The following is a 12,747-nucleotide window of genomic DNA, read 5'->3' as shown; positions in this document are numbered from 1 at the left end:
GGTGCTGCTTCTTTTCTTGCCACTCGAGTAGATTTTCCACCCAAGCAGCAGCTTTCTCAACGAAAACGGAAGGTTTCTCAATGCGAGCAGTCGTGACCATCTACGACCATCCGCGTTGAAAAATCTGACTTCCCACGTTGAGAAATATAGTGAGGAAGTGGATTTTCCTCACACACACTCGCTAACTTGACGTTGGCAAACGCAAGCAACGAAAAAATGGAGTGGAGTTTTTTGGAACTCCGTGTGCTCCACGGAGTACAGAAAACTCCTTAAACTCTGCGAATGGAGCAGAGTTCACTGCCCAGGCCTAGAATTCAGTCCCCTCCATATGCTAAGTATTCAAGTTCTAATGGCTAGTGACACCGTCTAGGATATATTCCTACTCCTCACGTGCTTGCCTACCCCATTCAACAGGTAGAAAGTGACAAGGTACTCCCGTATGTGTCAGGGGTTGCATTGCCTTTCGTATATAGATTGGCAGATTATGTGGCACAGGGTAGAGTGTTTGACATGTAGGGTAAAGCTATAATTATGCAAAATGATTTACAAATATTGGGTTACAAAATACACGACCCAGAAAATTATCAAAAGATCAATGTACCTTAAAAAACAATGACAATATGCCTGAAACTATTCATGCTAAATATCCAATTGACTGGCAGGTGTGAGTTTATAAAGATGGAGTCCTTAAAACCGGCGACCTTTACCCTCTGCAGTTTCTGCAGACACATTGTTTTCCTACTAAGTAGGAGATTGCAGCAGGAGGTGAGGCCCAGCTAGTCTCCATCAGCAGAAGAGGGCTATATCAGGAAGCTGGTATTTGGACAATAGGATTGGGCGCCCTTTCCATTTCTTTAAGGGTCAGACAGTAAGCATTAAAATGAGCTACATGTTTAAAGACAAATAGTCCCTTAGACGCGCTGCTTTATTTGCTGCATACCACTTCTGTCTTAAAAGCAATAAATCACCAAATGTATTCCATTAAATTCTTTCAAAAATAACCTTGTCCTATTATTGATAATCCATTCTGTTAGTTTTTCCTATGATTTGATGCCTTACGTTCTCATTTTTTGTTGATTCCACACATAGACAATATACTTATATCCATTAAAAAAATCACCCCTTCATCTTAGATGTATTTCAGATGGATGTTCTTCCTCAGGGGTCGATAGTGTTCAAATAATCGTATATTATCTTTACAATTGTGAGACATTCCAGTCAAGTATCGGCATGTAGGACTGGAATCACTGGTGCACTGCCTGCTTGATTAAGCAAATGAATTGTATGGCAACATGCCTCAGCTCTTCTTCAAAGAAGTGCAGTGTGTCTAGAATGCTGCCATTCTGGATGCTACATAACACCAAAATAAGGGACTATGGCCCATATGTATAACATTCCGATTATGCGATTCCCATATAGAAAATCCATAGAAATCGGTATTTGGGAATCGCAAAAACAGAATGTATGTGATCTGAGATTTCCTAATATCGATTCCTACGGGTTCGGATTCGTTATTAGGAAATTGCAAACTAGTAAATAGCAAAATTGAAATTTCCTAATAGGAAATACACAAGTTACACATACGGGCTATGGCATCTCCAAACATTGCAGTGGCTTTATGTTCTGGGTAAAGTACTATTATATTATCTTTTACTAATCTAATGCCCCTCTCTTTCAGTACCTTAACCTCACTGTGAGAGGGCTATGATAACATGTGTTGGCAATACCGCTATATATTTGCAAGGTATTAACCCCTTCGCAGCTGGGCAAATTCCCATGCTGTGCTGGGGGAGGGGGGTCATGCACAGCACCCCTGTGCTCATGACGAGGTCAGCTCGTCATGAGCCACGGTGGTCGTGTGCTCATGACGAGTTGAGCTCGTCATGACCACACCCGTTTCTTTAGAACGTTCGCACAGCATAGGGATTAGCCTAGCGTGCGAGCGTTCTAAAGGTCATGCTCGTCATGAGCACACGAGCACAGTGGCTCATGATGAGATTCGAAGGTGTTAACAGGCATGTAATGTATGGGCACCGACAACAAGCATAAACATAGAAGTCACTGCCAGCCACCCATTTTACATACGGGAAACAACAGTCACAACGCAGTCATTACATAGCACTACCTTTATACAGCAGTTATTACATCGCAACATCCTTTACATTGTATGTCATTACAACGCAGCCATTACATTGTATGTCAATACAACGCATGTCATTACAATGCATGTCACTACAACGCAGGCATTACATCGCAAGTCATTACAATGCATACCATTACAACGCATAGTACCCATACACTATCCGACACTTACCCGACTGTTGCACTCACTGGAGTTAGAACAGTAATAATTACCCCATACTATCCAACACTTACCTGAAATGCAATGTAATGATATGCATTGTAATGGGATGCGTTGTAAAGGTATAATGCTATGTAATGGAATGTGTTGTAAAGGTATTTTCTGAAAATGTGATGTAATGGCATGCTATGTAAAAGAAAGCATTGTAAAGGATGTTGCGATATAAAACCAGCGTTGTAAAGGCTTGCATTGTAAATGTATGCGTTGTAACGTCATACATTCTTTACATACCGGTGCCCGTACACCATATCAAGAGACATCAACACACACAGACCACTAGTCAGGTATACAACGGTAACCACGCATTTTTTACAACGCGGTACCGTTACCACGCTACTTTTACCACGCAAGTCGTTACCACGACTTGCGCTGGGGGGCGCTCCAGGATAGTAAATAGATTAATTTACTATCCAACTCCTTTCCCTAGAGTCCACGGGGACTGGAGTTGGAATAGTAAATTAAAAAATTTACTATCCAGCGCCCCTCCACGCAAGTCGTTGTAACGACTTGCGTGGTAAAAGTAGCGTTGTAACGGTACGCGTTGTAAAAGTACGCTTGGTACCGTCATATATCCCACTAGTCATGCCTAACCTGTGTGGTGTAGTAGACAGCAGAGTGACGTGTATCAGGGAGGCACATGGTGGCATGCACCAGTGGAGTGATGTGCACAGGAAAGTGCTCCGCAGGGGAGCACTGGTTTACCCGTCACAAGAACACTAGCTGTTGTACTATTAAGAGGCATGTAATGTATGGGCATAGACAAAAAGCATAAACATAGAAGTCACCGCCAGCCACCCATTTTAAATACGGGAAACAACCGTTACAACGCAGTCATTACATAGCACTACCTTTACACAGCAGTTATTACTTTCGCAACATCCTTTACATTGCATGTCATTACAACGCAGCCATTACATTGCATGTCAATACAACGCATGTCATTACAATGCATGTCACTACAACGCAGGCATTATATTGCAAGTCATTACAATGAATACCATTACAACGCATAGTACCCATACACTATCCGACACTTACCCTACTGTTGCACTCACTGGAGTTAGAACAGTAATAATTACCCCCATACTATCCAACACTTACCTGAAATGCAATGTAATGATATGCATTGTAATGGTATGCATTGTAAAGGTATAATGCTATGTAATGGAATGCGTTGTAAAGGTATTTTCTGAAAATGTGATGTAATGGCATGCTATGTAAAAGAATGCGTTGTGAAGGATGTTGCGATATAAAACCGGCGTTGTAAAGGCATGCATTGTAAATGTATGCGTTGTAACGTCATACATTCTTTACATACCGGTGCCCGTACCCCATATTAAGAGACATCAACACACACACACCACTAGTCATGCCTAACTTGTTTGGTGTAGTAGGCAGTAGTGTGATGTGTATCAGGGAGGCACAGGGTGGCGTGCACCAGTGGAGTGATGTGCACAGGGAGGTGCTCAGCAGGGGAGCATTGGTTTACCCCTCACAAGAACACTAGCTGTTGTACTGTTTAGGGGCACATAGCCATGCGCATCATTTGGACATAAGGGATGGACAATAAGGGGTAAATGGGACGTACAACAGGTGCAGTGTGATGTCAGAGAGATTGTTTGTTGCCCAGTGTCAGATTTGAGCCTCAAATTTAGTCTTTTTCATCTTCGCATCCGGGGATTTGTCATGTTTTGCCATTATAAATGCAAGCCTCAAGTACCAAAATGCTAAGAAAAATATATCTGAATCAGCTACTCTACTTACTGACATTTTGGAAAGCAATTCGGAAGACAAAGAACATTTCTAGCCTTTGTTGTTCGGCGGGTAGGATGCTGTTGTGGGAAGGCGGCATACTTGAAATAGGCATTTTTGTTCAGCGCCTCAGGTTTTAACATGAGCACACAAGCATATATAGGGCTGTTTAGAAAATAGCATGCATACACGTTTTATGATGAAAATTTGACTTGTTTTGGCATCGACAACTTGAAATGTCCTGTGCTTTTTCCGTGTCCATAGTCTGTATGAAAAGTGTATCTTAAAAAACAATTTCATTTTTTGGGCTTAAACTGTAGTCCTCTCCAACTCTTTAATAGTGCCTCATGGAATAATTTATTGTAATGAGATGTGGGAAAGACTACAAACCTGGGAAACCTTTTTACTGCCAGGCAATTCGCTGCCTGCTCCGAAATGCGTTATCATTTTCTACAGATCAGTTTTGCCATAGTAGGGACCTTTTTTGATGCATTATGGATGCATTTTTTTGAGTTTGAACCTGGTTACTACCAGTTCGGAATCGATGGTAATAGCATTTCCTAAATTCCCATTTCGCAATTAGGAAATTCTATGTACACGTAAAGAGGAAATCCCAATCTGCGATTTCCTATTTTATTGGGATTTCCTCTTTTGCGCTTCCCAAAATGCTTTCTCTATTTTGCGATGCCACTTATCCCTTTCAGACTTACCAAAAGACAATTTAACATTTATTAACAGCCCGAAATAGCAAATCTACCCATTTAGAAATGCTAAATTCATTCGTTCATATGGGCATATGTGTCTTCAGAAAGAATGTGACTACACTGACATATCAGGGCTACCAGCATGAAATTTAAATTATTTGTCTTCTTAAGTTGGGGTACCAGAATATCATAGTCTATATGTCATCTGATGCAAATATTGTGTCCTACACATCGTTCACAAAAATATTGCTCCATGCGGTCAGGACGGGACTGGTAACCAAAAGTAGCCCAGCATATTTTGTCAGCCCAGTCTTCATACTGTGGGTAGGGAGCGGGCAGGCGTGATCACTGTAACAGGGTTTTGGGGACCATGACACTTTTCACAATAATTCTTATAATTATAGAACCTTGTCTGATCATTGAATGGATATATGGAATTTGAAGGCATGGCTGCATGGCTCAATGTGTAAATGAATAGTTGGATTGGTGAGTAGTGGGATGGGAAATTAATTCAAGAATGGATGACAGTTAATAAAGACTTTTAGCTATGTGGAGCAATTAGTAACAATGCATTCACCATGGGTGGGTGCTCTGGTTTCATTTTAGCTTCAGCATCCAACATCACCCTCTAAAAACAAAACCTTCTCCAATCCTTGTGAAACATGCACAGTCTGTAATTAACATACTTTCCTTATTTAGCACCTTAAAGAATTAAACCTAAAGTATTAGGCTTTGATATAAATTGGTAGCAAGAAAGACAAACCCATGTATTAGGCGAATTACATGACTTAAAACCAGGAAAGCCTGCATCAGTGCTCGCTTCCACTTGAAAACATTGTGTGCCTCTAGGCATTTTCTTTTTTAACAGTGCCTCCTTTTCCTTCATCACATGAGAGCAACTTCAAATACATCAGTTCAAGCGGTGAGCTGCGAAAACAAAAGACTGTAATGTTACTCCATCTACAGTAGCACTGTAGGCCACATATAGGGGTCAAAAGCCAACTGACTTTCCAGTTGGTTCACTAGTAATACCATAGTTAGGGCATGCCGGTTGCGGACATGAATGTTTCTAAGTAAATGATTAGAATAACTTCTAACAATTGCCATTCAATGTAATGGTATAATTTAATATATTGAACTGAAATGAGTTGCATTGGCCGCTACATTGTTATGAACCCCAATGTACCCCAATCTAGGTCGAGGTAGCTACACAACCTTTTACCTACATTTGACCTACCTTGCTCTCCATAACGGTTCTCGCACTGACCTTTTATCCAGTTATGTACTGAATAAATGTTGATCAGTTTCTTGGAAACTAGCCAAATTTATTATGCATGAATATTCTTAGAAAAGTCCCCTGGACATGACGTACATTACAGCATGAACATACTCTGCGTAAAAGTCATGGTCATCTTCATCCTAGAGTGAAAGAACTACTTTGCATAATTGCAGTTATTGTTCTAGACTCATTTGCATAGCCGTACTTACAACTTATTGATTGTGTAAGAAACCCCAAGGCTATCTTTTTGGTATAAAAGAACCATACCGAACACTAGATAGTCAGAGGAGAAGCTTCTAAGCGGACACAAGATGCTGTACTGTTTCGACGATCCCTGAAGGATCAAGGGTTGTCCTGTTCGATGGTTGCCAGAAACTATTTGCTCCTTGGTAAGGTTAGGGGGCTTATGGTGGCACTGTCGGGTAGCTGGTCTATACCCTAAGATTTAGGGGCCTATTATGATTGCGGAATTTCCGCATCCGGATGCGGAAAAACTGCAGCGGACCCACCAAAGACCCACCGCCACATTAGGATGGCTGGTGGGTCCTGGTTTCTGTCTGCCGCTTTTCCGCCGCGGTTGGCTTACAACCGCAGCGGAAAAGCTCTAATATGGTGGCGGTGTCTCTCAGACACCGTCCGCCATATTAGGATTGCTGGCAAGATATGCTTTTTCCCCGGCGGGTTTACCGCCGTTTAAAAGCATACGGATCTTCACTGCAGGGGCCCGTTGCGGGCCCCCTAGGTGAAGGGGGGGGTGGGGGGTGCACATGGTGGGTACCTATGGTGCCCCCCTGTATTTGTGTGCAGAAAGCGGCAGGCACCGCGCGGTGCCTGCCACTTTCTACATACAAATGCAATGCGTGCATTTTTAACATTGCTGTGGGTGCAGCTTGAAGCTGCACCCACCGCAATGTTAAAAATAGAGGATGTGACCGCCAGGGTGGCGGTCACATCCTAATAGCACAGGAGGGAACGCCGCAGCCCATGCGGACGTACCCTCATCCTCGGTGATCGCGGACGGACTCAAGTCCGTCCGCGATCATAATCGGCCCCCTAATTTGGAAAGATGGAGACCCTTACATGCACAAATGAACTTGCTAGCCATAGGGAAATTAACATTAAGGAAAAAAAAGAAGCTAGAAGCAAGCATACAATAATCAAAAAATTCCAAATTCCAGGACAACATAACAATGATTATTCAACCAACATTGTGCAATATTATAAGTTAATGACCATGACCATATTCAGTTATCTTTAACCCAAATAGTTATTTTATTTTGGTGTTGTTTATTATATTTAAATATCAAAACATTATTTTCAATTTATGATAAATAGTTAAAATTATCCATGCATCAAGAAGAATACAGCAAAGTCATATATTAAAAGACAACAGTGCAATTGATGTATTCAAATGATTTAATAGTTTGTTTCAATGCACATGTATATATGAAAGAAAGAGCCAGGTAGTTCATAGACAAAGGGAAGGCTGGCGGTAGATGGAAGCTAGGCGTTGCGGCTGAGTTGCCTTCGTCAGGGGACCATCTCAACTTTCTCTATTTCTGCGTTAGCACTGGGCTTACTAACAAATAATCGGCAATCAACTTTCTTTGCTCTATGATTACTTTTGTTTATTCCATGTGTAGATTTGGTTGAAGCCTGTGGCTTAGGAGAAATATCTAATTAAAGTGTAGGAAAAGGTTATATTTAATCTCTTACATGCCTTTTTGCAAGAATACTGTGGAGTGCTTGGTGTTCCAGATCCTTATTTTATTGTTTGTCCTTTTATTATGCCTGTATATATAGGGGATCCTGCTCTCGTATAGAGTGGGGTCCTTGTTGTTGTTGTAGTATATGTGGTCTGGCAGTAAAAATGCAAAACTGTTGTTTTATCTGTGGAAAGACTTGGTTGTCCCATTGGCGAGTACAGAGTTATATGCTGAACACTCCGCTGTGTTAACTTTGGAGCAAAGAGACCAAAGTAAATACTCCACAGTATCAAATAGCTCATTAACATCTAAAAAATAATGTAACATGTAAACTGTGAAACTTTTATAAAGTTGCTACTTTGTTGCCTTTAACTCTCCTGTGCTCCTGCACCGGGTTTGTCCCTGAGATGGAATTTTGCCCTCAAGGGGAGATGTGCCCATGACTTCCAGGAAAAGAAACAATATCAGCCTGTCCGGCAGAGAGGCGTTACCTCTCTCTGGCAGGAAGCCACATGGGTGTTAGTTCAAAAGATGAGCTTTGAAACAAGGAGAGGGGCTTGTGCGTTCCAAAGGGACAGAGCACCACAAACTAACAGGTTGAAAATAAATGTTCCCTTTAGAGATACTATGCATGAAATCTGCACACTTATTTACCACAAGCATTCACAATCACTCAATGTATATCTGGTTAAAATTCCACTCAGGATGCTAAAACAATTTTTCAAGATATTTAATTCACAGTATCACAATTACAATATTGACATATAAATGTGATATAGATAGGTTTTATTGTGCAACATATGACTTTTTTGACAATTTTTACTGGAATTGTGATATTGTGAATTAAATATCTTGAATAAGTGCTTTAGCATCCCTAGCGGAATTTTAACCAGATATGCAGTGAGTGATTGTGAATACGTGTGGTGAATAAGTGTGCAGATTTCATGCAGAGTATCTCCAAAGGGAACAATTATTTTTTAACCTCAAAAGATGAGCTTCAAAGGTGAAGTTGCCTTTGAAGAGTAAATGGGGAACGCTTAGGAGATGGGTGCCCTATTGGTGAGGTAGACATGTTGGCACTGAGAAAGGAGAGGGGAAATCAGTTGCCAAACTGGTTTTTCAGGCATCTATAGTCCTCTTGGTAGCCACACCTCTGGGTTGGCCAAGGAAGCACCCCACCCCTAGAGAGAGGTCCTGCAATATTGGATGTGGGCAGAATGGTGCATCCTGGGAGGGCCTGATGCCACACTTTGCGGGAAGTGGTTATCACAAGGGAGGGAATCCAGTAGCTCATTAGCTACTGAACCTTTCCACCCTGAGGGAATTTTCTGGGTGTAAAAGGGCACCCCTGGCACCATGAAGGCAGATCTTGCCCGGATTGGAAGAAGGACCGAGGAATGGCTGCCCTGTTGCACCATGGAACTTGCAAAGTGAGGCTGTGCCGTTGTTGACTGCACCTGCTGAACCTAGTGACTAACAAAGGAGAGGGGCTGTGCTTTCTGTGTCCTGCTCGTGGAAAAGTTGTCTCCAGAGCCCAGCTAAAGCAAAAGTCTCCAAAGGTCAGTTGGCTGACCTGCTCTTAACAGCACATAGCCACAACAGCTAAAGAAATCTGCTGGGGGGTGGGGAGTTGGTAGCCTAACTCTTCAAGCCACCACTTCTCATAGGCATGCAGCACCAGGGACAAAGGCCTGAAGCTCAAAGTTGCACCCGAGTTCACTGAACCCGGGAGAGTCAGAGTGCAGCTTGGTGACTCAGAAGGCGAGTTACGGATTATGATGGGACAGCGATACTGGGCGAATGATAGGCCAGTGCTGATTGGACTTTTGCCAAGACCAAGAGGACTTTGATTGACGTCGACCGCTGTGGCCAGGACCACCTTGCCAAGCCTATGGACCAAGGAGGAGCCGCAAAAAGACCCCCAAAGACCCAAATCATATCAACAGCGTAATTGACCTACTTCAGCATACTGTATCCCTTGCATCAGGACCATTCCATAGACGCCTACAGTGAAGAGATAAAAACACCTGGAGCTCTCTGAAGACTGTGTCCATCTTCGAGATAACTGTTTCTGTGGACATTATTTGTCCCCTTGACAGAAGGCCAAACTGGCCATACTGGGCATACATGTTTCCCTGGGAGACTGGAAGGGTGGGAGGCCAGTTTGTTACTCAGGGCCATTTTTGTAACAGTGCAGTAGTTTCGAAAGCACCCACTGCAGAGTTCCTTGTATATCCAGTAAGTTTCAGACAACAATAAAAGTCTCAAGTCAACACTGGTAATTAATGTACCTGCTGGAGAGATATTAGAGTTTTGTCTAGTGGCAGTTATGAATCAACTAAGGTAGGGCTGAGGGTTAATATGTCTGCTGCAAAGGACATGTAGCAGATCACAAAACAGTATTTTACGTGCATAGTTTCGTGAGTTACTGCTTTTGTCACAGAGATCATTTTGTTACTGTGCAGTTCATAAGTTGCAATCATAATCTAGCACGGTGAGGTATGAAGTGTCATCAAAGAATCGCATGTGAACTGCATGGTACAGGTTAGAACGTTATGTTTTTTTCCAAATCTTTCATAATCCTAATGTTGCAAAAAAGGGTTTCTTTGGGTATCAATAAATTCATATTAGTTGAGCCAACCCTCAACACTGTGTTACATTCTGTATCCTGAGTTTGTGCTCCTCCAGACCAAGGACTCTTAAAAAATGCATACCAGCATGAATGACATGAATCCTACAACTTGTACTTCTATTTGTCTTAAGTAACATTTTCTATAGACTGATTTACACACATTTGATTCATTGTCTCTATATTTGGGTGTGATGTAAAGTGCTCTGACACCCTGCAGTAGTATTAGAGGCGCTATAAAACAAATGGAATGCATGTGAGAGAGGGGATATAGAGAAATGTGGAGCTCTGTTGAAAGGTGATAGTGAAGAAATCATTGAAAGGCTTCAACAAAGATTATTGAATACTGGTGGGTGCACTCTAAGGTCATCCTTTACTATGCTTTAAAAGCTAATACAATTGTATATATAATGAAATATGTGTTGGAGAACACACCATTTTTGCACAAATTTTCTTTGGGTAGAAACCCCACCCCAAACCGTCCTTGTAGTGGTCAGGCACGCTCGCTGCTCTCACCATGCACCATACGGGGGCTGGTCTGACAAACTTTGGCAGGGCAGCTTTGAATTCCTAGTCCGGCCCTGTGTCTGCTGGACTTGGTCACCTAAAATACCTCCAAGTAACTGCATTGGCACTCACCTATAGTTTTCATTGAACATTTTTCTAATTGTCACATTCATTACATTTACCAATGCTTGTTCGTGATTAAGTGAAAATATGAACATGTACTGTACCTTGTAACTTCTATATTTCCAGAACCCTCTGGTGGATCTTTTTCATTGTAGTCTCTAAAAATACTATCTATTTTTATAAATTGTTGTTCGATTTCTGGAGTGTCTTGTGTATTTCTCCTTCAATTGTTTTGGTGTTGTTTAGATGTTTTACACTTGTTTCTTTATGTAAGCCTTGCAGAGCCACAACTACCCCAGGGTTAAGTTTAAGGTTCAGCAAACAAACCTACTGGTCTTAAAGGTAGTGTAAGTGTATTACGCAGTGAACTTGCACAACCACACCATATAATCCACTCAATTTTCTCACCTATATATACTCAACTCTCAGAGGCATGCATCAGCAGACCCCTCACCTTACTTCCCCCAAAATGTCAGTATTGTTCTTGGTGATCCTGCAGGATAAATGTATCAACTGCAAAAACAAATGGTTTTGAAGCTAGCATGATTTAAAACCAGTTGTTTTGCATTGTTTGTTTGTCAAGCACCGTAGCACTAAAGGCAGGAAATGTGTCTGGCCCGGCCTCCAGAAACAAAACTCGTCCCCAAAACCTTTAAAAATGACTCCCAACCTGATAGCCCACTGGTAAAACACCAAGGGCCCGATGTAGGTAAGTTCATTTTTCCGGTTCTTAAATACCGATTCATACCGAATCGGTATTTATGAATCGGAAAACTGAATGTAGCTAAAATAATAGGCAAAAAATACCGAATCGGTAACAATCGGAATCCACACTCGGTAAATACCGATTCGGTAATCTTCGAATCGGTAATATCCGAATCGGTATCACCCATTCAACCCTATGGGTCTCCAGGCCCATAGGAATGAATGGGAGATTCCGAATCGGATATTACCGATTCGGAGATTACCGAATCGGTATTTACCGAATCTGTAACATCCGATCTCGAAAATTCAAATAGAAGACATGTGAGCCAGTTAACCAATCAGGGACACCCACCACACCCCACAACAAAGCAACGGAGAAATCAACCAATCAGATGCAAGTACCACATCCCAGTACCTGGAGGTGGCCACCCCCATGCAGGTGCAGAGCTACAGCACTGTTTGGAGAGCTGAAGGGGAGACAGAGGAGCAGGCTGCACTGAGCCCAGCAGAGCATCACCATGGAGTCCCAGGAAGGCCAGAAGGATGGAGGTGATTGAAAAAGGAAGCTAAAATTCAGCCCACCTGAGCTCCAGGTGCTGGTGGAGGAGGTAGTGCAGCATTAAAGCCAGCTTTTTGGGAGACAGTCCCTGCAAGTAGCAGAGTCTGTCAAAAGAAACCCCTGGCTTGCGATCCAGAGCAAAGTAAATGCCCTAGGGGTCACACATCGGGAAATTGAAGATATCAAAAAAAGGTGGTATGATCTGAGGATCACCACCAAAAAGAAGATTGCAACCCAGAGGAAAGAATCCTTAGCCACAGGTGGAGGGAAGAGCCGTGTACCAAGCCTCACTGAACTGGAACAGCTGATGGAATCCACCATGGAGCCGGAATGCATACACGGGATTTGGGATGCTGACAGCTCAGCCAGAGCTGCAAGAAAGAAAGGTAAGATGCATGGACATGAATCCCCACCCATTCCC

Source organism: Lissotriton helveticus, chromosome 9 (assembly GCF_964261635.1).
Source record: "Lissotriton helveticus chromosome 9, aLisHel1.1, whole genome shotgun sequence".
NCBI lineage: Eukaryota > Metazoa > Chordata > Amphibia > Caudata > Salamandridae > Lissotriton > Lissotriton helveticus.
Note: the sequence above shows the minus strand (reverse complement) of the source record.